This window comes from Sus scrofa, chromosome 1, assembly GCF_000003025.6.
Source record: "Sus scrofa isolate TJ Tabasco breed Duroc chromosome 1, Sscrofa11.1, whole genome shotgun sequence".
NCBI classification, from domain to species: Eukaryota; Metazoa; Chordata; class Mammalia; order Artiodactyla; family Suidae; genus Sus; species Sus scrofa.
This window is the reverse complement of record NC_010443.5, coordinates 22,341,156-22,366,337: the sequence shown is the minus strand read 5'-3', so window position 1 is coordinate 22,366,337 and position 25,182 is coordinate 22,341,156. Positions and strand designations below refer to the sequence as shown.

The following is a 25,182-nucleotide window of genomic DNA, read 5'->3' as shown; positions in this document are numbered from 1 at the left end:
AGTTGTAGCCCTAAATGTCCCAGCTCTTGATTACATAGCTGTTTAGACCCCAGGAAATGCTTTTCCACATCTTGTGCCCAGTCTCTTTGCTCTAATCTAAAAGTGACTGACTTCAAGTGCCCTGAAGGCTTGTGGGTTGTGACACTGCAGAGTGTAGAGTTTGGCATCATTTCAAAAGCAGAGGAGATGTAAGCAGCATTAATGCTTAAGACAAGAGTATCTGGTCAGTCATTTCTCTAGAGTGGCATGAAAACAACAGATTCTTATTTAGCAAAGTAGAGTAATGCCAAGCACCCCTCTTCTTGCTTCTCTTAGTGTTCCAAACAGTGATTATAGAATTATTAGTAAATTTGTGCAGTATTTGGAAAAAAATGCAAATGGTACCTCAGGAACATATTGCACATAAACAATTCTTACACTTAACTTTGTGAGGATGTAAAGTGCATAAGGCATGATACTAATTCTTTACATTAGCAACTAAAAGAACGCTGAATCCTAAACCTGTATATAGATTTACTTCAATTAAAACATTTAAGAAGACAATGACATTTCTAGAAAATATATTTACATGCTTCAGCTTTGCTTAAATAATTTAGATTTTATATGTTTTACACATCCATTATCATAGGGATTTGCCTTGTCATTTTAAAGTAATTTTGGATATTTAATAAGAAAAATAACTTTTTTTTTTTCTTTTTATGGCTGTACCTGAGGCATATGGAAGTTCCCAGGCTAGGGATCGAATATAGCTGCCAGCCTGTGCCACAGTCACAGCAACGCAGGATCCATATGTCTTTGACCTATACCACAGCTCATGGCAACGCCAGATCCTGGACCCACTGAGCACAGGCCAGGGACTGAACCCACATCCTCATGCATACTAGTTGGATTCATTTCTGCTGTGTCATAATGGGAACTCCAAGAAAAATCACTTTTTGAAAATAGTTCAGTTGTTGAATTTTCACTTACTCTTATTTACACTGTTGAGTGATATTTTGTATACTCTGAATACAAGTAACATTTTATTTTTATACCTCTCAGGCCTTTGAAAATGAATACAAGTCAAAATCTTGGTATAAGTAGCTTCTGTTTTTGGAGTTCAGAAACTCAATAGACCAAGGGGGTGGGGGGAGGAGTAGAAAAATCTAAAAATAGTCAATCTGCTTAAATGTTTAAAGCTTGAAACAATGAAAGTAAGCAAAGTTTTATCAAGCATGACCCACATAAAATTCACTAACAGGACATTGCAAATTCTTTATTTAATGAGGATTTAATTACTATTCAAAAGAACAAAAAGGAGCCAGAAAATTATTCTCACCAAATCCACAACTTCAAGGAGTCAGATGAAATCCCTCCAACTTCATATTCTTTTTATAAATAAAGAGTCAATCACTGATCAAGTTAAGAAGAATGCATGCAGGTCTCCATTTGAACTCTTGCCCTGGAGGCCCCACAAATATTGGTGGCAACAGCATAAGCCTAAGCTGTTTTTTTTAAAGTCCAAACCAAGCTTAGCTTTTCACCATCTCTCCTTCAAGACTGTCATGAAAGCAGTCCACCAGGTTTTTGTCTCCACCCTTCCTTAGACTACCACAGATTATTATGTTAAACACAGAAAGGATTTTAGGAGTTTTGTAGATATATATGGGAATCCAATTTATATATAAAAATTAAAAGGATGGGTGGTGGAATAAGGGAGGGTTTTGAGTTACTTGTCCAGGGTCTATAAACAATTCTATGAGATTCCAGGGCAGGAACTTTGATGGTTTCCTGACCTTTCAACCACTGGCTTTCCCAACTTATCACTGCTCCTGACCCACCACGGTTAACTGCCCACATAATGTTTATGGGTTGCAATGGAACATTGGTATTATTCAATTCAGAAATCACTTAAAGTTTTGATAATGTTAGGAAAGAAAACTTAGACATCACTGAGTTATCAAGAGTCACCCTTGTCTTGAGTTATTTTATATATTACTACATGTATAAACTCAAGCATGTCTAATTATAATAGACATTACAGAAATTATACAGAACATTTCCAAACATAATTTTCTATATCTACAAGAGGGTTTAAGTGATAATGATATTACAAGTAAAAAGATCTTAAAATGTGTGCTTCAGAAAATGTTAACTAATTACATCTGTTCTGAGGAATAATGCACAGTGCCAATCTTCAAATGGAATTAATTTATTTTAATTTAAATTTTTATCATATTACTAAAATGCATCAAACATATGCATGTAAAGTGGGGCAGTTTAAAAATGATAAGTAATTATAATACTAGCAATGTTTAAAATAAAGCAATAAATGTCTTCAAATAACGATTAAGCTTTCTTTGTTCGTGGGTCACCTCTATATTCTAAGCAAAATCCTAAGTAAACAGATATTATATCCGAGATATCATATAGGCCAACCATATCTGTGCCCCAAAACACAAATATAAAATATCTGATATAAACATTTTTTCAATATCCATAATTAGCTCTTTAAAATAAAATGTCATCATAAAATTCTTACTGAAGGATAAATTTTCATGACATATATGTTTAAATAGCTTAAGAACACATAAATTTAAAAGCACACTGAAAAGACTATATACCTTTACCTGTGAATTATCAAAGGATTTTTTAAATTTAATTTTTACTTTGCATTGGAGTATAATCGATTTACAATGTGGTTTTAGTTTCAGATATACAGCAAAGTTATATATGTATATGTATACATATATCTCCATTCTTTTTCAGATTCTTTTTCCATATAGATTACTGCAGAATATTGAGTAGGGTTTCCTGTGCTAATCAGTAGGTCTTGGTTGATTATTTACTTTATATATAGCAATGTGTATATGTTAATCCCAAACTCTGAATTTGTCCTTCTCTCCCGTGTTTCCCCTTTGGAAACCAAAAGTTTGTTTTCAAAGTCTGTGAGTTTGTTTCTGTTTTGTAAATAAGTTCATTTGCATCATTTTTTTATATTTCACATATAAGTGGTACCATATGATATTTGTCCTTCTCTGCCTGCCTTACTTCACTTAGTATGATAATCTCTAGGTCCAACCATGTTGCTGCAAATGGCATCATTACATTAATCAATAATTAATTAAAATGATGCTATTATGTATTTCATGACCAGGAAGCAATTTTCCTTCCACTAACAACAACTTTAAGTTTGCATATGTTGTAATCTTCCCTCCTCATTAATACTATATTTTCCAGTTAAAAACATTTAGTTTACCTTTCACATATCAGAATGGAAAATACAAGTGATTGGTCAACATCCTTCCCTCCCTATCCTGGATGAATGAATGAATAAATGATCTAGATACACACATCAGATCAGATCCTGTCCTTGCCTCCGTGGCCACAGCTAAAAGATATAAGAAATATATGTATGCAATTTAGACAAAAATACCAAAGTGAAATTAACTTTTTTATTTCTCTCTGGAATTTAAAAAAAAAGTCACCTAAACATTTTATTTTTATTAAGTACTTTTAAATTTGAATAGGTGCATTCTTAAAGTATGCATACTAAAACTTTCAAATTAACAGTTTATTTTAGTAAATGTCTTTTAAAACAATGTTAACTCCAAAAACTCAAAATTTCATTTAGACATAGCAAAAATGATTGCCATTTATAAGAAAAGTATTGTCATTAAAGCAAATATGATACATATATATTTTTATTTGATTTGGAAACAAAAAAACCTCAAGATTAACAATTCTAGGGCAAAAGTTCCATACGTTTCTTAGTTCAACTTAAATTTTTTTTTTTTTTGTCTTTTTGCCATTTTTTGGGCCGCTCCTGCAGCATATAGAGGTTCCCAGGCTAGGGTCGAATCGGAGCTGTAGCCACCGGCCTACACCAGAGCCACAGCAATGTGGGATCCGAGCCACATCTGCAACCTACACCACAGCTCACAGCTACACCGGACTGCCGGATCCTTAACCCACTGAGCAAGGCCAGGGATTGAACCCACAACCTCATGGTTCTTAGTCGGATCTGTTAACCACTGTGCCACAACGGGAACTCCATCAACTTAAATTTTTGAACTATTTAAAATAAAGGTAAATACGGTGGCATGTTAGACCTGACCTCAAAACATGTGTGCTGAAAAAGCAAATGGGGGCGGGGGGCGGGGGGGGGGGGAATGAAGGTCTTATCTTCTCATACACAACCAAGATGATATTAAAACAACATAAATCTTACAGACACAAACCTATCAACCACAGTTGCTAGTTAGAAAAGAAGTAGAAAATTATAAATATGAAGGCAAGAAGTAATAAAAAAAAAAAAGAGTAAAAAGAGAAAGTATTACCTGATGAGGAACATATCCCTAAATTCTCAGATTTATCGTGCCCTGGGAGACCCTAAAAAAAAAAACTCCATGGCTCGTCCCACTTCTGAGTTTGATTTCTGGTTGAAAAGATCTTGACAATGCTTCCAAAAGTAGAAGATGGCCCTACATATGGGGGATTCCCTGAGGATATTTCTAGGGATACACATAAAAGCACACTGACCCTGTCTATCCCAAGGCTTCTGAGAAGCCAGATGAAAAGCAGCCGGATAAAGCATCCTGCCAATTCGATTCTCAGGAAAAAGGAATCCCAATGCTGTAGGAGGTTAAGTCTGATGAGTCTCCTACCATTAATCTAATAATTAGATTATTGTTTTATGGCAGGTGGAAAGCATTTTAGGGTTCATAACGGCAGGAAACAGCCTTGAGGGGTAGAGCCAGGAGTATAAAATACTCATAAATGTATTTGCATCATGCTGTATAGTTATACCAGAAGAAGCCTACTTACATTGGCTAACCCATATGAAGAACTTACCTTACGTAAAATGTTACCATTCTTTTCTCTACTCAATTATATTTCCCAGCACCCAGCCTGGGACAAAATAGGAACTCAGTAGACATTTATTGATTGAGTGATCAAGTGGGTGAATGGACGAATGAATGAATGAATGAATGATTATAAACACACACTTATCATGTGCATGTACGAAGAAGCATTTGTGGGGTAAAGAAGCAACTGCCTCTACTCAATTACTCCTTTTAAACTCCTTTCATTCCTTCTAAGTTATAGGGTGGTCTGATACAATTTAAAATTCCCCTCTGTAGTAACATGGGTGCCTCCCTGAAAGTTCTTTTATTGTGCCCAATTTGCTATATTAATTGATCTAAAAAAAAACAAACAAAAATCAACTAAACATACTCTTGATACAAATACTATCCCTTTATATTCTGTAGTAATATGCTATTCATCTTAACAAAGCAATTTCAAAAATTTTCTTTAAGTTCTATTGTTATTCCTAAATAAAAGCATCCCCACCACCACCTACTAGATGACTGAATCCCCGCCCTGTTTCCTCAGGGTGAATGTGACACAATATGCCTGTATGTGAGTCTGTTGTGTCTGTTTATTGGCACAAGAATATCCTTGAGGACCGGAAAAGAACCAGGGTTTGTGTGTGTGTGTGTGTGTGTGTGTGTGTGTGTGTGTGTCTGCGTGTGTGTGTGTGCACTTCCTTGGATTGTTCTCCGTAGAAATCTCCCTCCACATGGGACAAGTGCCAAGGAGAGCCCGAGGACTTCCCCGACCCTGAGCCAAGGGTGTGGCAAATGTGCTCACCCAAACCAGACAGTGCCTAAAGGCCAGGGGTGGGAAGGAGGAAGGAGGAAGCGAGGAAGAGGGAAGCTGGGAGTCAGTGTTGAAATCCTGGATCTGTGAGAAAATCATCCAGGAATCCAATATGTTTGCCAGAGTCTCAAGTTTGCAAAGATTTCTCAGGACTAACGTATTCCAAGAGGTACCTCTAAGACCAGCCAGTGCACCAAGATCTGAGGTTTCTATAAACTTGACCTATCAAGGATAAACCACTGAGGAAAGCTCAGCCTTTCTTTCACTGATGGAGTTTGATTATACCTTCAGGATAAGTAATAACCTTTAGAATGTTTCCTCGCTGACCCTCCTGAAACCTCTTCAAAAGCCACTCTTAATCCTTACATGGCTAAATGCAGGGGCCCTGTCTTAGATAACCTCGTTACCACTCTGCAGCCCTTGACACAGTGGCGCAGGTCCTCCTTAAACATCGAGCTTCCAGCTCATGATCTGACGTTACCAGAGGCAAGAAGTAAGACCTCCTCTACCTGTAAAGGTCCGCTCCCCTTGGCTTTTTTGACATGTGCCTCTCTTGGTTTTCCTGCTCCATTTCTGAAATATTTTGGAATCCTCTATCTGATCTTCCAGGCCCATATGTCTTCTCCCCAAAAGCGTCCCCACGTTTTCAGCATTAAAATGAATACCACTCTCCTGTGTTTGCCTAACCCTTTGCGCCATCCCTGTGAGCACACTAAACATGAGCTGCTATGGATGTGCGTTCATGGTACATTCATATCCTCAACCAAATCTCCAGCTACCTGGAGACAGGACCTTCTCATTTTTCTCAGGACACACCTCTAGCCCAGAGAACATTGTCTTGCCTGTGGCTTGATTTTCCATAAATGTTGGTTGGATTCAGAAGTTTACCAAAGTTGTTGAATGGAATTTTAACTCCTTCCTCTTCCCCAACCCTCAAGCAGGCAATCATGCGCTAAAACCTATAGACAAACAGTTCCACCATTTCTCCCTCCCTTGCATCCTTAATACAACCAACTTCATTCAGAACTTTGTTACCTCTCCCGGAGAGGATCCCAGTGGCTTTTTAGCTTGCCTACCTCCAGGTTTTCTACATCTTCTCTGTGAGGTCAGGTGAGGTCTATTTCAAAAATATAATCCAATCACCTTATTCCTTAACTCAAAACTGGGTAAAGTGTCTTCAAGGTGTGCTCATTACTCCTTCAAGGCCCGCTACACTCTCTAAGTCTCTGGGTATCTTGCTTTCCTCTTCTTTCAAGTCTCTTCACTAACCAGTGCTGTGTCCCCAGCACACCAGGTTGCTTACATTATCCATCCATCTCTTTGGCTATGCAGCTGTAATTCTCTCCATCTGTCAAAACCTTGCCCATCTTTAAAGCCTTTCTCAGGAAACACTTCCTGATTTCCGACCCTCACCCCCCACACACATTCCCACAAGAAAATACATGCAATTTTTCTCCTCTGAATTTGCAACAGATTCTATTTATACATTTCTGAGGGCGCTACTTAAGCTTTCTTACAGCCAAGTCAGGTATGTACCAATCTTGCCTCTCTTTTAGGTTTATAAGCAACTTAAAGACTAATATGCAGACATACTCATCCTTGTAGTCCTCCAACCACCAGAACACTAAACTGCATAGAGAAGAAATGCCATAAATATTCATTGAATTTAACCGAATTAAAGCTTTTACAAATAGCCAAAAAAGCTCAGGTTCCATGTAAGAAGGATGGGGGCTCAAGCCAACTGAGTGTTGGCGTCTGTCATGATTGGTGTTCTCAAAATTTCCACTTAAGGCTGATGACAGAATCAAGCTCTGCTACAGTCAATGAATAATTTATTTGTGCACAAAACATTCTGTTAATGGAAATCTTTTTATGGCTCAAGATCTAAAATATATTTACTGCCCTTTAGTTATTAAATGTTTGCTTTAATCATTAGTACACAAGGTAATGACAAATGATAATTACAGGATCATTATATGCTTTTAAACTGATTTAATCAAGAGTATCTCTGCTGAACTTCAAAAATTCCTCAGTGGATGGGGATGGGAGTGGATTACACTGGAACCAGCCACTCACTGCTCCCATCAAATTTAAGAGCCTAAAGATGGTATTGTTAGATATACCACCGATTGAGAGGATAACTTTCCATTCGAATGGCTAATACTCTTTTTCAATTTCAGTACTCAAGTAAAAATGCCCCTGCTTTCTTGAACTAGACTGTCTCCATCTGATGCATCACAGGAGGAGAAAGAAGGCCTTGTGTTTGAGAATTCCCTTGATTTTCCAGCATGCGAGAAAGTGTTCCTTTGCTGTGCTATTTCAGCAAGTCGTGAAATGACAATGCCCATGCTTGTCAAAAGGAAAAGATAGCTATTTTTCCTGTATGTTTTTATTTTGGGAGGCTGAGAGGCACACTTCTGGCTGCTGCAAGTATTCTGACAAGTACACATGTTCCTGAGGAGGTAAACCTGTGGGGGATTTTGGCAGGGACAAGGTTGAGAAAAGCTAAAACCACCCTAAGCTCTTGGGAAATATTTAAGTAGCTGAAAGAACAGCAAAAAGAGGAAGAAGACTCAAGTCTTCCAGTGAATTCCTGTTTCCAACTATAAACTCCGGTGGGGGAAAAAAAGGTTGAATAGTATAAAGTATAAGCTTTTTATCTATTTTTATCTAAAATTCAATTGGTATACAATCAAATTCATCTTCCTGCGACCCAAGGCAGCTTCTCTACTTCCTTTTTCTCTATTAAAAGTCCTATATTCAAACTCGCAGGCTCAAAGCCTGGTGTCATCACTAACAGCTTCTTCCTGCTCCCCACCCCGAGAAGTGCACACTACACAAACACACACACACCTATATCCTGATCAGGCAGCCCTCCACTGGCCTTAGCACCTGCCTGATCTCCTGCACAAAGCCAGATCAGAGGGACTTTGGGTCCAAGTGGCAAATTTCCATAGGACAGGTCTAAGGCACTGTGCCCTCAGGTATTGGCTACACAGAATCTGGGACAATTATCAGAAGGAGTCACTTTTGGAAGCATCAGGGGAGTCTTAAGGAAAACACTTTGGGCTGAAAGTAGTCACAAAGGCATCATGATGCAAAGCTGGAGAAGCGAAGAACTAAGGAAGCAACTGGAGGAAGTGAAGTCAGTTGTGTCACAGGGAAGGATGGCCATTATCAATGGAGTATAATCTGTAAAAATACTGAATCACTATGCTGTACCCCTGAAACTACCACAATATTGTAAATCAACTATATTTCAACAAAAAAACATCTAAGAATTCCTTGAGCCTGGGATTCAAGTGTTCGCTAAAGTTTTCTTAATAGTGCTTTCATCTGTGATGGAAGTGTGGGAGGAGAGGGAGAGGGCATAACATGAGGTGACAGCTCTTGTGTGAATTAACGTTAAGAGCCTCCTAAGTGGCTTCTGTGCTTTCAGGGACTCTTGCACCCACTCATCCCACCCTCACCTCTACCCCCACGCCATCCAGCACAGCCCGGCCCGATTCATCTTCCTAAAGTGCAGCTCTGATGACATCACTCTCCTGCTTGAAAATTTTCAGGGGCTTCCCAGCACTAAATTAAAGGTACATCCTTAGTCCTAAGGCCAGAGACCACTGAGCCCCTCATCCATGTCCCATCTACACCTGTTTCCCTAGGAAGTCTCTAGAGTTACAGGCCACATTTTATTTTATATCCTTAAAGCTTCTCGGAGGTCAATTATTTTTGTTCCCGGGGTCAAGACAAGGACAATAAAATATTCTTACAGAGGAATGTAGGGAGTTTTGCTTTGTTTTGTTTGGGGGAAGAGTTGTTGTTTTACTTCAAGATTAATATTGCATTCAAAATATCACTTAAAAAGCGTATAAATTTGTTTCTGGCTCTGCTCTGGATATTTAACAAGTATTGGACTTGCTGATTCATCTCCCTAATACGATTAAAATCAAATCTGTGCCCAGGTATCAATTTGCAGTTCCCCAAAGGAATTTTAGAAGAAAACTGATCATCAAATATTTTTATTAAATTCAACATATATTTGTGGAATAGCTACTATTTCTTTCAACCACCATTTTTGAGGGATACCAATGAAATAAAGATGTAGTCTTTGCACTCAATCAGCTTACAGTGTGGCAGGTGAGAGAAAAGCCCCACATAGGTCACTTTACTAGAAAGCACAAGCAGAAAAATACACACAAAAAGTGACAGGAGAGATATATAAAGTGTTGAGGGGATTCAGAGAGAAGTAAAGACAACACATGAAGATCTCTAAAGTGGGTGATGCTGTCCAATATCCAATTTAGTAATTCACAGTGAAAATTATAACCTCAGAGAGAATCCGAATTCCAAAAGCCATTCTTAGTCTGTAAGGATGTTACCTGGAGTCTATGAAATTCTCAAGCAGGGGAGTGATTGGGTGAATTTAACAGTATCATCAAGGAAAGGAAGGTACACTGCCTCTAAGATTCCCTAAAACCATGAGATCTGCTTCTTCCCCCCAACTCCAAGATGGCTTCTACTTCCTTAGATGTTTCATACTACACAGAGCATACAGATCATATCAACAAAGCTCTGATAGTTGAACACTGCCAGTCTGGCATCAGATGACATGCTGTCTGAAGTTGGGAGAACCAGGGGTTGAATCCGCGTCTATGACTCATTAGTGCTGTGACTTTGAGCGAATCACTCAACTGCAACCCCCAGGGCCTCCGTTTCCTCATACACAAAATAAAATGTGAGTAATATCAACACAACAGTTCTTGCCTTAAGTGAGATCATGGAACATGGAAGCCTTTGGTAAACTCTAAAGCATTGCACAAACGGCAATTCAGGTCATCCTAGAAACAAGGCGTATGGTGACTAAGCACAGGTCCAGTGTGGCCAGTAAAAGATGAGAGGTTCTGGCACACACAGCCATCCTCCTCTGCAAGCTAAAGGAAGGAGACAGGAAGAAGGACAGGCAGAAGGGAGCACTATGAAATGATATAAAGACAACCCTCAGTCAGTTGTTCAGATGGCTACAGAATACTCAAGGAACAAAATGTGCTTTGCTCTTATTACTGGTTTAATTAATACTTGCTGACAATGATGAATAAATGAATGGGTATGACATTCACTGTACGAATGAATCAAGGGACAGTGAAATGCTTGAGAAACACAGCAGGAAGAGTCAAGCTTATAGCAGAGGTTAAGAAAATCATTTTGGAAAAGTGAAACCATGTAGCAGAAGAAGCTGCCAGTGATGGGCTCCGCTCACAGAGGCTACTGTGGTGGCATCAAACCACAGTCCTTATAAGTAAGAGCTTGCTAGTTCATAGGTTTCACACGGGCTTAGTAATAATCAGAAATACTGACACCCTCTTCAGTTACCTAAAAACACAAAGGACCCAACAGAAGAACTGTATGCATCTGAAAACCTATAAAAATGGCTCTCCATAAAAGGAAACATTCCGAAAGCCACAACACATTGAAGCCCATAAGGTTTGCTCTGAATTAGATGTAATAGCAGAATAAATTATATCAAACCACAGAGAACAGAGAGCAAATCTTATTTGCAACCTCATCAAATCTTTATAAGACCTGCTGAAAAGTGTTCAAATAAAATGGATCAAAAATTTTCCATTTTATGTCCCGTACTGGTGTAAGTATGACAGAAAAACACATAAAGGAACAGATGGATAGATGAACAGTGAGTCTGAGGAAATCACAAAATATAGCAATTTCTACAGGAAACAGAATTCTATGTTTTGGACTTTCTAATTTAAAGTAAGATTTCAATAACTTCTGACTGTAAAAATTACTATCATAACTATGTAATTCCCAGCAAATTAATTACTCGCTGAAACCTGATTTCTTTAAATGAACATGGGATTCTTAATTCTTACTTTTAAAAGATTAAGCAGCTATAGCAAAGGATCTTACTCCACAGAATATGTCCCGTGAATGTTAATAAATATTGCAAAATAAAAAATAAATGATACAACTAAATTTTCCTTCCTTCTTACCTTCCCTTAAAGAAGACTTTTCACTTACATAATTCTTAAATAATCACATCTAATACAAAGACAGTGTATAAATCTGTGCACGTGGTTAAAAGTCTATAATCTGGTTCATATTACCTTAGATGAATAAGGTCACGACCAGTCAAAAGCATTGGCTACTTGAAGAAAAATGACAGCACATGAAAAAACCATGTTATTATAAAGTAATTAGTATTTATCATCTTTTACAAAAAGTACTGTAAAAGCAAGATCATTCTAATGATGAAGGTTTTCCTTTTATATCTTCTACGATTTTACCTTGCAAACTTTCCTCTTTTATCTTGTTTTCTTTTATTACCAATCTGGAATGGGGGAAATGGGACAACTTTTTAAAATTTATTATTTGAAAAAAAATCCTTGCTTGAGCCAATGGAAAAGACCAAGCTCACGGATAAAGTGACAGTGAGGTTGCGGATTATGGCATAAATAGCACAAAAAAAAAAGCTTACCAATTTCATACGAAGTGTTTCTTTACCAAAATAAGTATTTGGTTTAATGGAGAAAATGCATTCATCTCTATGGGTTATGTCCACAATGACAGGCTAAAGCATCAGTCATGTGATTAATAAAATACAATTATTGTGACATTTAAACCATGATTGTGCTACTAACACCACGAATCACCACTGTCATAATCACTACTAGTTTCTGAGTCTCTACCCAGTACCAGTTTCATCCTCACGTAACCTTATGAATTAAACAGAATTCTCATTTGACTCAAAAAATGATTATTTTAAAAGACTGTGAATCCAAAGAGCTGACTTAACCAAAGGTGCCCAGAACTCACAGTGAGATAAGCAAGGAGGCCAGCTGCACTCAATGTCCAGGCCATGTCCATTCACAGAGAGCACTTAGAGAACAGTGCCCTAAACATAACTTAAGTCCCACCAATTGAACTTTAACTGTGACACTGTAGGGTACTTTGGGAACAACTGTAAAAGCCAATCCTTGGGAGTAGACGGACAATTAAGTGCGGCAGACAAAGGCATTTAAGTGAGTACTTCAGAGTATTAATTTTCATCTCCTAACATCTATTACAGCTTTTGAAGATATTAAGGCTTTGCTTTAGAAATTTTCTGAATATTTCTCTTCCTGATGGGTTTTTCACCTCACTGCCTTATCTCCCTTTAATTATCCCAAACTCCTCCGAATGACACCATGTGCCCATGACAATGGAAATTACTGGTCACAAATGAATGTCGGGTCATGAACCATACAGGCCAAGTGAAAAGATTCCCGGGATTTCCACACTTGATATTTCTGCCCTCAATGCATGCTCAGAAGCTCCACTAACAAATCAAGTCCCCAGGGATTAGCATCAAGGAAGACTATTTTAGACAAAGCTTAGGCAGTTGTCAGCACTGCATAAACCATTTGCCACAGTATCCCTGAGGAACCCCCCTGGTCCTATCACATCTTAAGATGCCCACAGGTAAAGCAGACACAAATGTTAGTTTGCTTTTGAAGTCTGTTCCCTGAATAATTACACATTTTCCTCTCTTATTTACCATCATTCGTCAGATTTTTAAATAGCTGCAGTTTATCCAGAGGAAAATTAAGTAACAAGCTGCACAATTTAGACTCACGAATAAAATTTAGAATTTCAGAAACTCAAATCTTGTGATCTGGACTAGGAACATAATTTTTTTTCCCCAATTTTTCTGTTACTATGTAAAGAGTTAATTAAAGCACGAGTTTGCCTGGATTACAACAAAAATCGCCAAATCCTAAAATCAGTGTCATTTAGGTTTTTTGATATCAAAAATCCACTTGACAGAGCAGGCTTTGCTATAGTGACATTTTAACAATAGCCAAAGTCTCTTCCTCACTAAATTCTGTCTTGGCAACACCAAGAATGTGCTAAAAGCCTAAACTCTTCCTGGTTAAGAATTCTCTATCTCAAGAGCATTCTGAAGCAACACAGTGCAACGAGAAAGTTGGACCAAACAAGTCCTTGAGATTTCTATTCCTTCTGCAAAATGAGAATGGTTTAAAAGAAAGAGAGTGACTAATTTACTCAAAATGTTTCTTATACTTTAGACTTGAATCTGATAGTATACAGCACAATTACACATAATATCTCATTAAAAGTAAACTCTGATATTCTCACATTACCTCAACATTACAACAAGCAAATAATCATTAAAACAGTCAATGAGAGGATCTGGTTTCAAACTATAAATGACACATGATCTTCTCATTTTTCTAATCAGGATAGTTTCACCAATGTGGTCAAGACTTATCAACATTTTCAGTTAGACAGCATCCCTGACTTCTTTCACAGGTTTTGAGAGCCTTGAATAATTACTGTCAAAATTTCACATGAAGCTTACTTAATATTTTGCTTGAGAGATGGTTCCAATATTTTTGAAATTAAACCATATAGAAAGTATGTGATTCAACTTACCCAGTGGCTAAATGTTAAAGAATTGGTAAAAGAATGTTCCAAACAAATCGATTCGCTTAATTTTTCAAGTAGATCTGATTACCATCGTCTTTTAAAAAAATTCAAAGACTCCACCTAATGAGGAAAGAAAAAAAAGAAACACAACAAAGGATAGCTTTTAAACCAGAGCAACATTATATGATCCATACATTAATAACACAGAAATCTAACCAAGCTCATCATTATATCTTCTCCTAAGTTACAGTACTACTTAAAACTATAAAACAACAAAATCATCCAGCAACTAGATTAAATTTTCCCATTTGGGATAAAAAAGAATGTTCAAGCAGAGAAAAAGCAATAAAATACCATAACAAAGTGTGAGAACAGAAGGATTTATTTTCAGGGCTGATTGACGACTATATAATGTCAGTTAGGATATGTAAAAGTGGAGATGAGGAAAAGATGCAAGTGACTACTTTGGAATTCTATTTGTGGATTCTTATTAATTTACTGATGCAATGAAAATGTGTAGTTTGCAATTCTTTAAAGCTGTGAAGCCCCTACTCACATGCAATCTCCGCTGAGGAATATAAACTAATACCCAGCTAGATCATTTGGAGAGAATTCACTAGTGTGAATTTCCAAATCATTCTTTGAATGTTACACCTTGTCTCTCACAGAAAGTGTTTACTAAAGATACATCAATAATTTAATTACAGTTCATAAGTAAGGTACATCTACTGGTAAGATGATTGAAATGTTCATCTATTAAACTATCTCAGCTCCAAAAAAAGTTTGAGAGGAGGCAAAGCTAAATCTCAACGGATGAGAAATAATAGTAATAATCCCTAAAATAAATGGGATTCTGGTGGGCTGAGCAGAAGAGTGAGAAAGAAACCTGGACAGCTTCCAGCCACTTGTGAATCAGGTCACCCTAGGATAAATTAAGCATATTTTAATGTCCCAGAACATCATACACAACCATATTCCAGGGAAAGTTCAAAAACTTTTTACAAGGCCATAAATATATGATTTTTTATTCTGTGATTTGGCATCGGCTGCCTAGTGTCACTTCTCCAGTTCCACTCTATGTATTGGAAAACCTGATAGTTATCTCAGTTGCAAAAAAGGAAGGTTGACATAGATTCGCTATGCACTATTTGAAGGCAGATGCTCAAACAAACAAAAAAAAATCTCTACCAAAGGAGACAATAAATAGCAATGATTATACATACTAAGCAGAAATCCATGATAGCCATGGGAAATATGTTTTCACGTTCAAGACAACCAAGGTCTAGATTCTAGTCTTACCACTAGTCAAGATATAGTTATCTAGGAAACTCATTTGGATATGGTCTCAAAAGACTTCATTAACAGTGATAAATAGCCTTACTTATCATTCTAGGGTTCTTGCCATAAACACAAGAAAAATGTCAAATGGTTTGGTGATTTTAATTACACTGGACCAACAAATAGAGCTTCTACACAATGAGATGCAAAATGGTACAGCACATACTTTTCACACTGAATCTCCAGAGCTGTGAAAAAAAAATTTTTTTCTGTACTTTTCCAGGCCTTTGGGGAAAGAGTTACAAAGGTGCTTTCAAATCATGTTTGATAGCTAGCTTCCTATCATCTCCGGATTCTTACCTGATGGTTTTGTGCTAGCATACTGTTTGTTACTCACTTTCCACGAAAAAGCTAGGGCATCTCCCACCACGATGCAGAATGACTTGAAGATTCTTAAGAACCCTGTTCTCACTGATATTTCTTTGTATACTGTGAAGCTGACCTACACAAGACTCTAGATCTACCACCTCTCTTTCTTTGTATATTTTTTAGATAAAATACTGTGTTCATAAATTATATAGTTCTTGCCTCATTTCTTATATCATTTCATGGCTAGCCATTAAGTCAACATCTTATTTAGGGCTTCCACCTACAATACAGCAAGTATGCTCTAACTTCAATCTTATTAGGTTATCTGAGTGGTCAGTGATTTCAAACTATTTAGGAATTTTCCAGCCAGCATGAGCACCTGTTACCAAACTTCAAAAGCAGTAAGTACAAAATGTATTAGTCACCTGTATGGATGATTCAGTTAAATGACTGCCCTGAATTGGCACAGAAGATATAGATATGCTGCCTGTATAACAAGTAAGCCTCATACAAACCACAATACAACATTCCTGGGAAATGTGCATTTCCTTAGAAATGAATAATATCCAAGATAGGATAGCTGGTTCTCTATAATTCAATACCACACAGTAGTAACTAAAATAATTATATAATGTTATGAAAGCAGTTGAGTCTACACCTCCTTGCCTTCAACTTGTTTTTATTGCCTGCCTTACCACACTAGGAAAAAAGAAGAACAAAACAAGACTGGAAAAGCCACCTCAGTCAGTGGCATTTTGGCTCTATCAGAAAATCTAAATACCCCTGAACTTTGCATTTCAGTTAGGTACATGGTCTAAACAATGGAGTGATTTATCATTAGCTAATATTTGATCATGCTTGTCACCAACTGGTCTATTTCAGTTATTTTTGTGTAATAAATCAATGTACCTACAAGGCTGGATTAGAGTGACTTTCTCTGGCTGAATGGTTTCCCCCATGTAATAGGCAGGAACCATGCTCCCTCATGTAATAGGCAGGAACCATGCTTCCTGTACTGACCAGGACACCCCCTTGGGAACCCTTGGCTGTTCCTGCTGCAACCAGGAACACAGCAAAGACGCTCTTTCGGGTGCATGGAAAACTGCTCCCTTGAAGGGGGCAGCCTGAAGTAAGCTTGTGAGTCATAATGTCTTTACAGCCCTGGACTAACACCCAGTGGTCATGGAGCACCCTCTTTTTACCAAGGATGAGACTGAGGCCCAGAAGGTCACAGTCACTTACCCAAGGTCACATAGCCAGAAAGACGGTTTCCTGACTGCTCTTCCACCATTTTCCCCTGTACCTCACCAAGCTTCTTTGCCATCCTTAGGCAGAAGTTCAATAATATTGAGCAGGAGTTTACTGAGCACCAAGGACATTAAAGATGCTTCTCAGTTTAGGAAGAGAAGGAAATGGGTGCGGAGTGAGTGAAAACAGACCCACAAATACCACAGGTACCACCCCACCCACTTCAGTATAGTTACAGTCAACTCACTTCTTTGCAAACTTAGTAAAAACCTGGCCAAGGAGAATAAGTGACTGAAAATATCTTGAGACTGTTATATACTCAAGATGTCTTGGTATATTTTGGCAGAGCCCCAAAGTAACATTTAGAAAGCAGTGCCCCAAGGGCCAGAGTTAGTACAGCTGCCTTACTTCATTATAAATTTTATTTTTCCTTATAAATACGTAACAACATTTAAGACATTTTTATCCAGAGAAACATCCTTAATCTCACCACCCAGACACAATTATTTTCATTTAAAGAAATTCTAATCTGATATTTATTTGCCCCTTTGTAAGCATATTTTCACATAGATGCTCTCATAACATACATATAATTATGTATTCTATTTAGCTCATTTAACATTTTAGAAACACATTCTATATTTCCATGTAATTCACAAAGTGTGCATTTTTCCCAACCATATAATATTCCATAGAGTTAGCATGCTTACTTGGTCATTTCCTTAATCATTCCTATATGTGCGAGTATTTCAGATGTTCTCATTTATTTTTAACACTGGAAACACAATTTTTTCCTTAAAACATTAACAGAAATATGATCACTAAATCAAAGGTATGAATATTTTTATGGACCTCATATTGATAGCCATAATGATATCAACAGATTGAAATTACCTATAAAGCCCTAGCAACATATGAGCATTCTACTTTCACCAAACTTCCTTACCACTGTATGTGATTAAAATTGTTTGGTGGTTTATTTAACATAAAATGGTATATCAGGGATGATTTTTTTATTTTAAAGGTGATTACAATTAGTCTCCTCTTTTATTTTATTTTATTTTTTAGGGCCAAACCTGCGGTATATGGAAGTTCCCAGGCTAGGGGTCTCATCAGAGCTACAGCTGCCGGCCTACACCACAGCTCACAGCAACACCAGATCCTTAACCCACTGAGTGAGGCCATGGATCGAACCCACAACCTCATAGTTCCTAGGCGGATTTGTTTCTGCTGTGCCATGATAGGAACTCTGAATCAGTCTCTTATTTTAAGATAATAAATTATTTTTCATCTTTTCTATAAAACTTTTATATTATTGTAGTCATATAATTTGACTATACTTAGGTCCTAATTTTTCTTATGAATTTAAATGGTCTCTTAATATGATGTACATATTAAATTTTCTACAAATTGTTCTGCAAGTTTATTTTCAGATGTTAACAAGTTTATATGTCTTGTGTGTATTTGGATCCACAGTGTGAGGTACATATTCAAAGATTTTTGTAACATTCCAGTCTCCCACCATCCTATTTACTAAGCTTGCTATATTTTAAGTGTGTATCATATTATTAAGGTTTCCTCATTGATTTACATATTTGAAATGGAATGTTTGTTCAGACCTAATTAATGTTGTGTGATTGCCATTGTGTTCCATAGTTTTCACGTGCATTATCCCATGAACTTTTGCATCTGGCTGTGTTCGACAGCTTGAATTACTGTTACCAATTTATGGTATGTTTAAATCCAAGTAGGCCGAGATTCTACGCCTTCTTTTCTTTTCTTTTTTTTTTTTATTTTTTTATTTTTATATTTTTTTTTATTTTCCCACTGTACAGCAAGGGGGTCAGGTTATCCTTACATGTATACATTACAATTACATTTTTTCACCCACCCTTTGTTCTGTTGCAACATGAGTATCTAGACAAAGTTCTCAATGCTATTCAGCAGGATCTCCTTGTAAATCTATTTTCTTTTCTTTTTTTCAAATATTCCTTGATATTTTCTTGTGTGCACATGTATACTTGAGAAATTCTCACCCAAGATTATGTTCTTGATTCAGTGTATTTTCTACTCTCCATATTCAGCCATACCCAAACAATTCTCATTAGGAGTGTGAATAGAATTGTGTTGACATATTAAGCATCTTTTCAATACTTTGTTTTCCCATGTAAAAAAATAAAAAACCATAGTACATTATAATGCACTTCTACATTTATTGCATTTTAAGTTTTGTTTTGTTTTTTTTTTTTGACTTTTTGTCTTTTCCAGAACCGCTCCCGTGGCATATGGAGGTTCCCAAGCCAGGGGTCCAATCAGAACTGTAGCTGCCGGCCTACGCCAGAGCCACAGCAATGTGGGATCCGAGCCATGTCTGCAAACTAGACCACAGCTCACGGCAACGCCGGATCCTTAACCCGCTGAGCAAGGCCAAGGATCGAACCTGCGACCTCATGGTTCCTAGTCGGATTCGTTAACCATTGTGTCACCAAAGGAACTCCTGCATTTTAACTTTTATACCCAATAAACATTTGCATTTCACAAGTCTCCTCATCTCGATTTCACTTGCTTAAAAACATGTCATTCTCAAGTCCAGCTACTAAATTGTGTTAATTCTTCACAAGGTCCCCTGAAAAATATCCTGTACATGTAGGCAAAAACAATGATTAAATAGAAGACAATTATTTTAAGTCCTATCTAAAACATCTTAATTGCCTCAACAAAAATGAAATTAAGCTGTCTATAAACAACACAACCACCACAAAATAACAGCCTCAACAACCACTTTATTTTCTTAGTATGTTTACAAGACAAAGGCCTGAGTTCGTTTGAAATGTAGCTGAATGGCTGAGGTTACCTAATACCCGCTTCTTTCCCGTCCATCTTGACTGACATCCCTTATGTCTTTTATCTGTGAAATAGGTTTGAATTCCAAGAGAGAGAAAAACCAACATGGAAATGGGAACGACTTAAAATGAAATAAGATATTTTAAATGTGAACGTGCCTGAGAAGAGTCTCCATATTGCTGTACATGCTCATCAAATCCACGTACTACCTGCCTTCATTTAGCAAACCTAGGTACTCTAAAAAACATCTTCTCTGTTATGAAATCTATGTGGTACGCAGAGAATGGTAGACCCTATGTGAAAGAGAAGAGAAAGAAAAAGAGAAGGAATGGGAGGGAGAAAAGCCAGGAATATCTGTGTGAAGGTAGAAATGTTTTCCATCCGCGCTGAGAAAGTCACACGTGGTGTCAACTTGAGCAAAAGCATGAATGATGTGCTTCTCCACTTTCCTGAAGAAGGAAACACGTAGAAAATGTGGCAAATATTTAATCTGAGCCTTGTTTCCTGAAAGACTGCAAGATGCCCACAAATTTTCTTTCCCAGAGTTCAAAATAGCAAGCTGAGTGGGTGTAAGCACTTCAAGTACAAAAAAAAAAAAAAAAAAAAAAAAAAAAAAAAAAAAACCTAAGGAAAAGGAAATCATACTTTCTGCTCCTTAGTTTGAAAATTTTAAAAGAAGCCATTTAAAGGGATTTTGATGATCTGGATCTAGCAATTAATTGTCCTTGAATCAGAACACAAATAAAATACTTAAAAGGAGCCTTCCTGCCACTTTGAAATGTAAAGACCACATTTACAACCTCCTTGTTACAGTAAGAGTGCCCGGTTTCCATTCTGCTACAACCTGATACCTAAAAACAGCACTGGTGGCCGAAAGGGAAAGTTAGTTGAAGGTTCACAGGGTCTCTGCCACTCCCAGGGAGAAGGACCTTCCTCAACAGGGCCACCAAAACTTTAACCTGCCTGAGCCCCCGGGGGAGCCGGTTAAAATGTCCATTTTGAGTCTGTAGGTCTGGGTGGGGCTCGCCTTATTAAAGTTCACAGGTAATGCTAATGTGCTTGCCTGAGATCCACACTTTGAGAAGCAAGGCTCTAGTCTGTAACAATGGCTTACTGACTGCCAGACAACGGAAATAATCATCAACCGAGAATATGTGAAAGGTACTTAACACTGGGCTACTTGTCAGAAGAGATAATAACGTACATACGATTGGGCCTGAGCTAAGCCATAAAAAAGGACTTTTTAAAATTTAAGTGCTAAATGCTAACATGTGTGGTAATGATTCTAAGAACAACAGGAACTGAAAACAGGCAGAGTTCACTCACGGCCAGAAGTGGTGAGGGGCTTCAAAGAGCAGGTTGGACTTGGTCAGGCCCCAGGTTGGGGGAAGGTGGACAGAGAAAGTGCAGGGGACCAGAAAAGGCAATTCTAGAAGGGAGCCAGTGCCTAGGACTCCAATAAGATAAAACTACAGTCACCAGCTTTGTGGTTTGTAGATAATCATCATCAGAAATTTTAACCAGAATTCATTTTTAACCCGGCAAAGGGAACTTCTGACCTTGTTTAAAATTTGCAGGAGGTTTGCGAATTATCTTGCTGTTCCAGGACACTAAAGCAATGGACAGCCTTGCTTTAATCTTTTTTTTCCACTTTTTACAGCTGCACCTGTGACACTTGGAAGTTCCCTGGCTAGGGGTGGAATCAGAGATGAAGCTGCAGGCCTATGTCAGAGCCACAGCAGCATGAGATCCAAGTCACATCTTTGACCTAAGCCACAGCTTGCAGCAACGCCAGATCCTTAACCCAGTGACAGAGGTCAGGGATTGAACCCGCATCGTCATGGATACTAGTCGGGGTCTTAATCCAGTGAGCTACAAGGGCAACTCCAGTCTTGCTTTACTCTTAATCAAATTTTTCTCCATTGGCGACATCGTGTTATTAATGACATTTAGTAAGCTTAAGCCTGACAGCATGAAGTTACCATTTTGGTATCTATATTTATGCAACGTGTGCCTTTGTTTAACTTATGTCTTTAATGATTAATGACACAGCATTAGGATATAACTTTTCACCACAATAGAATTAATAATTTTCTGTTAGAGTGTTCGAATTCTACTTTTATTATAAAAACAAATACATTCTCCTCCTAGAAGAGACTTTTGGATGGCACATACCCACACAACACCCTAAGTTCCAGTTCTTCCCTTTCCTCCCACAATGACTGGTAATGGGAAGAAAACACACCCAGAAACAGAATGAAATTATTAATGAATTATACCTAGGTTTTTTTTTTTTTAATCTCCTTAGAGAGTTTTTCCAATCAATCCACAATATGTCAGATACATTGCCCAATGGATTCTACAGAAAAGAACAAAAGATTGTAAGAGTCAACAGAAATATGAAAATTTGAAATCTAAACTTTTTTTTTACTACAGAAAATTATAAGGAGATGGGGGAACCTATCAGCTGCAGGAGGGAAGGGAGCATCTGAAAGAGAAACAGCACAGTTTAGCATTCCAGGTCAGGTCAACAATCTCACTGAGTTCCAGTTCCATCATTGGCACTACCAACCTTATCCCCTTATCGTAAACAGTAAGAAATGATGTGTGGGCTCCTTGCAAATATTACACTTCACATCGATGCCACGGTTAAGGTTGAACCACAGCTACTGTCCCTTCTGTGTTTCTGTCCTACTAAACTTCCCTGAGCTTGCTGGAAGATGGGATTTAGGTAATGGACTGTGGCCAAACTCTTCAACGTCGAAGTCGCTAAACGTGAATATAAGATACCTTCGTCACGATAGCTGTGCTAAGTAAGGCCCTGGTATTCAGGATGCAGCGGGGAGTACCTACGCCCCTAACCTAATCCACCCAGGCATACACTCATTAATGACCAGAAAAATAAATTAATGTGAGACTGCTAACTTAATTGTTACCCATGAGTGGCTGCAAAGTACAAAAGAGAAGGCAAACGGGCGTGTGCTCATAAGACCCTGACGTTTATTGTCTATGCATCTCTTCCCATTTCTATTCTGAACCCCTTCGGGTGTCCCCCTAACTAGGTCATGGGTCTGAGGAGGCTGCACTCTCTATCTACTGCAAATAAGAGCTCATAGTCTTTTCCTAACTTGGCCGTCAAAAATGTAATACGTTCTCATTTGGGAGAGAATTTATTTCATGAAAACAAACAAAAAAACTTGGAACATTATAAAACTTCATACAAATACATAAATAATGGCTAGTGAAGAGGTATATTTGGGGAACGGGTTTTACTAGAATACAAGCAAGCACACCCCCCTCCTCCCCCGTGGGAGATGCTATTACTAATCCTATGTAGATCCAGTGCAAGGTACTGTGTCATCTAAACTAGAACAAGATATGGGTCTGCTTTTGGTTTTCTGAGGCAATTTCGACTTGAATCAAATTGTCCTTTGGAAGAATGAGAAATACTCTTACCAATGAGAAATATTCTCCCTCTCTCTTTCTCTCCTTCCCTCTTTCTCTCTCTCTTTCTCTCTCATCAACCCCTCTCAGCCCCACTTTTGTTCTGGATCTGACCCTTTTGGTTAGTAATAAAACACACCCTGACTTTTTCTTCCCTGGTGGCTCCCCTTCCAATCCTCTGTGTTTATGTGTCCACCCACTTTTAGAATTACTCAGAGATACTACTAGAAGTTTTAAGAGTTAAATTTACAACAGCACAGACTTCTAAGTGCCAGCCCGGAACCATGGTGGAAATGGGTTCAGTGTAGAAAGATTTCCCGAGCCAGAATTGATGTCCTCACTAACCAGGCTGCCAGGCCTAGATCAAATGAAGGTCGAGGCAAAGTCCCCAGAGGAAGCTGTTCAACTCGTCAGGTCGGTTCCCCTGAGCCCTTGCCAAGGAGGCCCTTCAGGCTGACAGCCAACCTGGCAGAGCTGATGTCTCCCCCGAGGGGGAGAGGCCCTACCCCCACCCCTCCCAGGAAAGGCACCCAAAGCCAGCAGAGCTGAGCTGAGCTGAGCTGAGCAGCTGGGGGCAGCCACTTGTGGCAACACAAAGGCAGCTCTCCCGGCCTCGGGAGGGTTAGAAAGCCCTGATGATGACTCGGGCTGTGGAAATGTATACCATGAGGCAGGACATCCCTCCTGGCCTCTTGGGTGAGTGAAGCCCAGGCCGGGGCAGCAACAACAGCCCTGGCCCCAGGACAGCCTGCTCCTCACATCAAAGCCGGAGGCCCTGGGAGGCTGGCGAGCAGCCAAAGACGCACAGAGCGGCAGGGGAGTGTGTTGCCTTAGGATAACAGCAAACTGGGACAGGGTAGAGTCTGTGAATTCCTTGCACTGGGGAGGTCTGCTCAGAGATTTTACCCTCTCCTGTCAGGGCTGTGATTTAGTCTCCCTTGAAGAAAAAAAAGAAAAAAAAAAAAGAGACAAAGAAAAAGAAAAGAATATACATTCCCAAACCTTCTGTCTGCAGACACAGACACCACAATGCAAGTTAATGCACTCTGGCCCTTTTCAGCTCGCAGCCACTGTCTAAAACAATAGGGCTAAGTGAGATGTGACATTCTCCCGTCCATCTTAATAGGAAATTAAGTCTAAGGGGTAATTAAGATCATTTAAATGCAAACATCATGGTTCCATTGCTAATATCCTCCCAGATATTTCCCATCAATTCTGTTTAATTAGAGAAGCACCGAACATTAATTATACCCTGACAGTTGTACTTATTCGGCAGAACACAGCATATAGTCTTAATCTGAGTAACCGGAATTTAAGGTGAGACACGGAACTCTCAGCCCCAGAGGTGACTCAGCTCTTTGGACCCAGGAGGGAAGTTTACCCAACTTGCTCCACCGAAATGGAGTTCGTTCAGGAATTATCTTCTCTCCTCCTCACTGTATTTTACAGCTTTTTTGCATAAAGACATAGAGGAAAAAAAAGTAACAAAGAAAAATCTGTAGGAAAGGAAAAGGAAAATTAATCAATCACTCTCCCCTTATATAATTTTTTGTGGGGGGTGTGATCTTTTTAGGGCCACACCCGCAGCACATGGAAGTTCCCAGGCTAGGGGTCAAATCGGAGCTGTAGCCTCAGGCCTACACCACAGCCACAGCAACACCAGATCCGAGCCACATCTGTGACCTACACCACAGCTCACGGTAAGGTCAGATCCTCAACCCACTGAACGAGGTCAGGGATGAAATCCGAGTCCTCATGGATACTAGTCAGGTTCCTTACTGCTGAGCCTCCATGAGAAATCCCCTTCTGTAATCTTAAAATGTGATTCCTAAGGACCAGGATAAAGGCTGTGAATGAAATGACGTAAGCATCCCAGGGAAGCCTGATACACGTGGGCCACGGGAGTGACAGGGTACC

The 25,182-nt window shown here is 38.6% G+C and overlaps 1 protein-coding gene across 14 annotated transcripts in view; it reads right to left on the bottom strand.

Annotated features, from left to right (window-relative positions):
- HIVEP2 (human immunodeficiency virus type I enhancer binding protein 2) overlaps positions 1–25,182 on the bottom strand; it is a 196,265-nt gene that overhangs the window by 70,608 nt on the left and 100,475 nt on the right. For all 14 annotated transcript variants that reach the window (XM_021072405.1, XM_021072421.1, XM_021072400.1 and 11 more), the window contains one exon: positions 14,089–14,202. The gene's annotated coding sequence lies outside the window, so the exon portion shown is untranslated. The remainder of the gene's footprint in view (positions 1–14,088; positions 14,203–25,182) is intronic.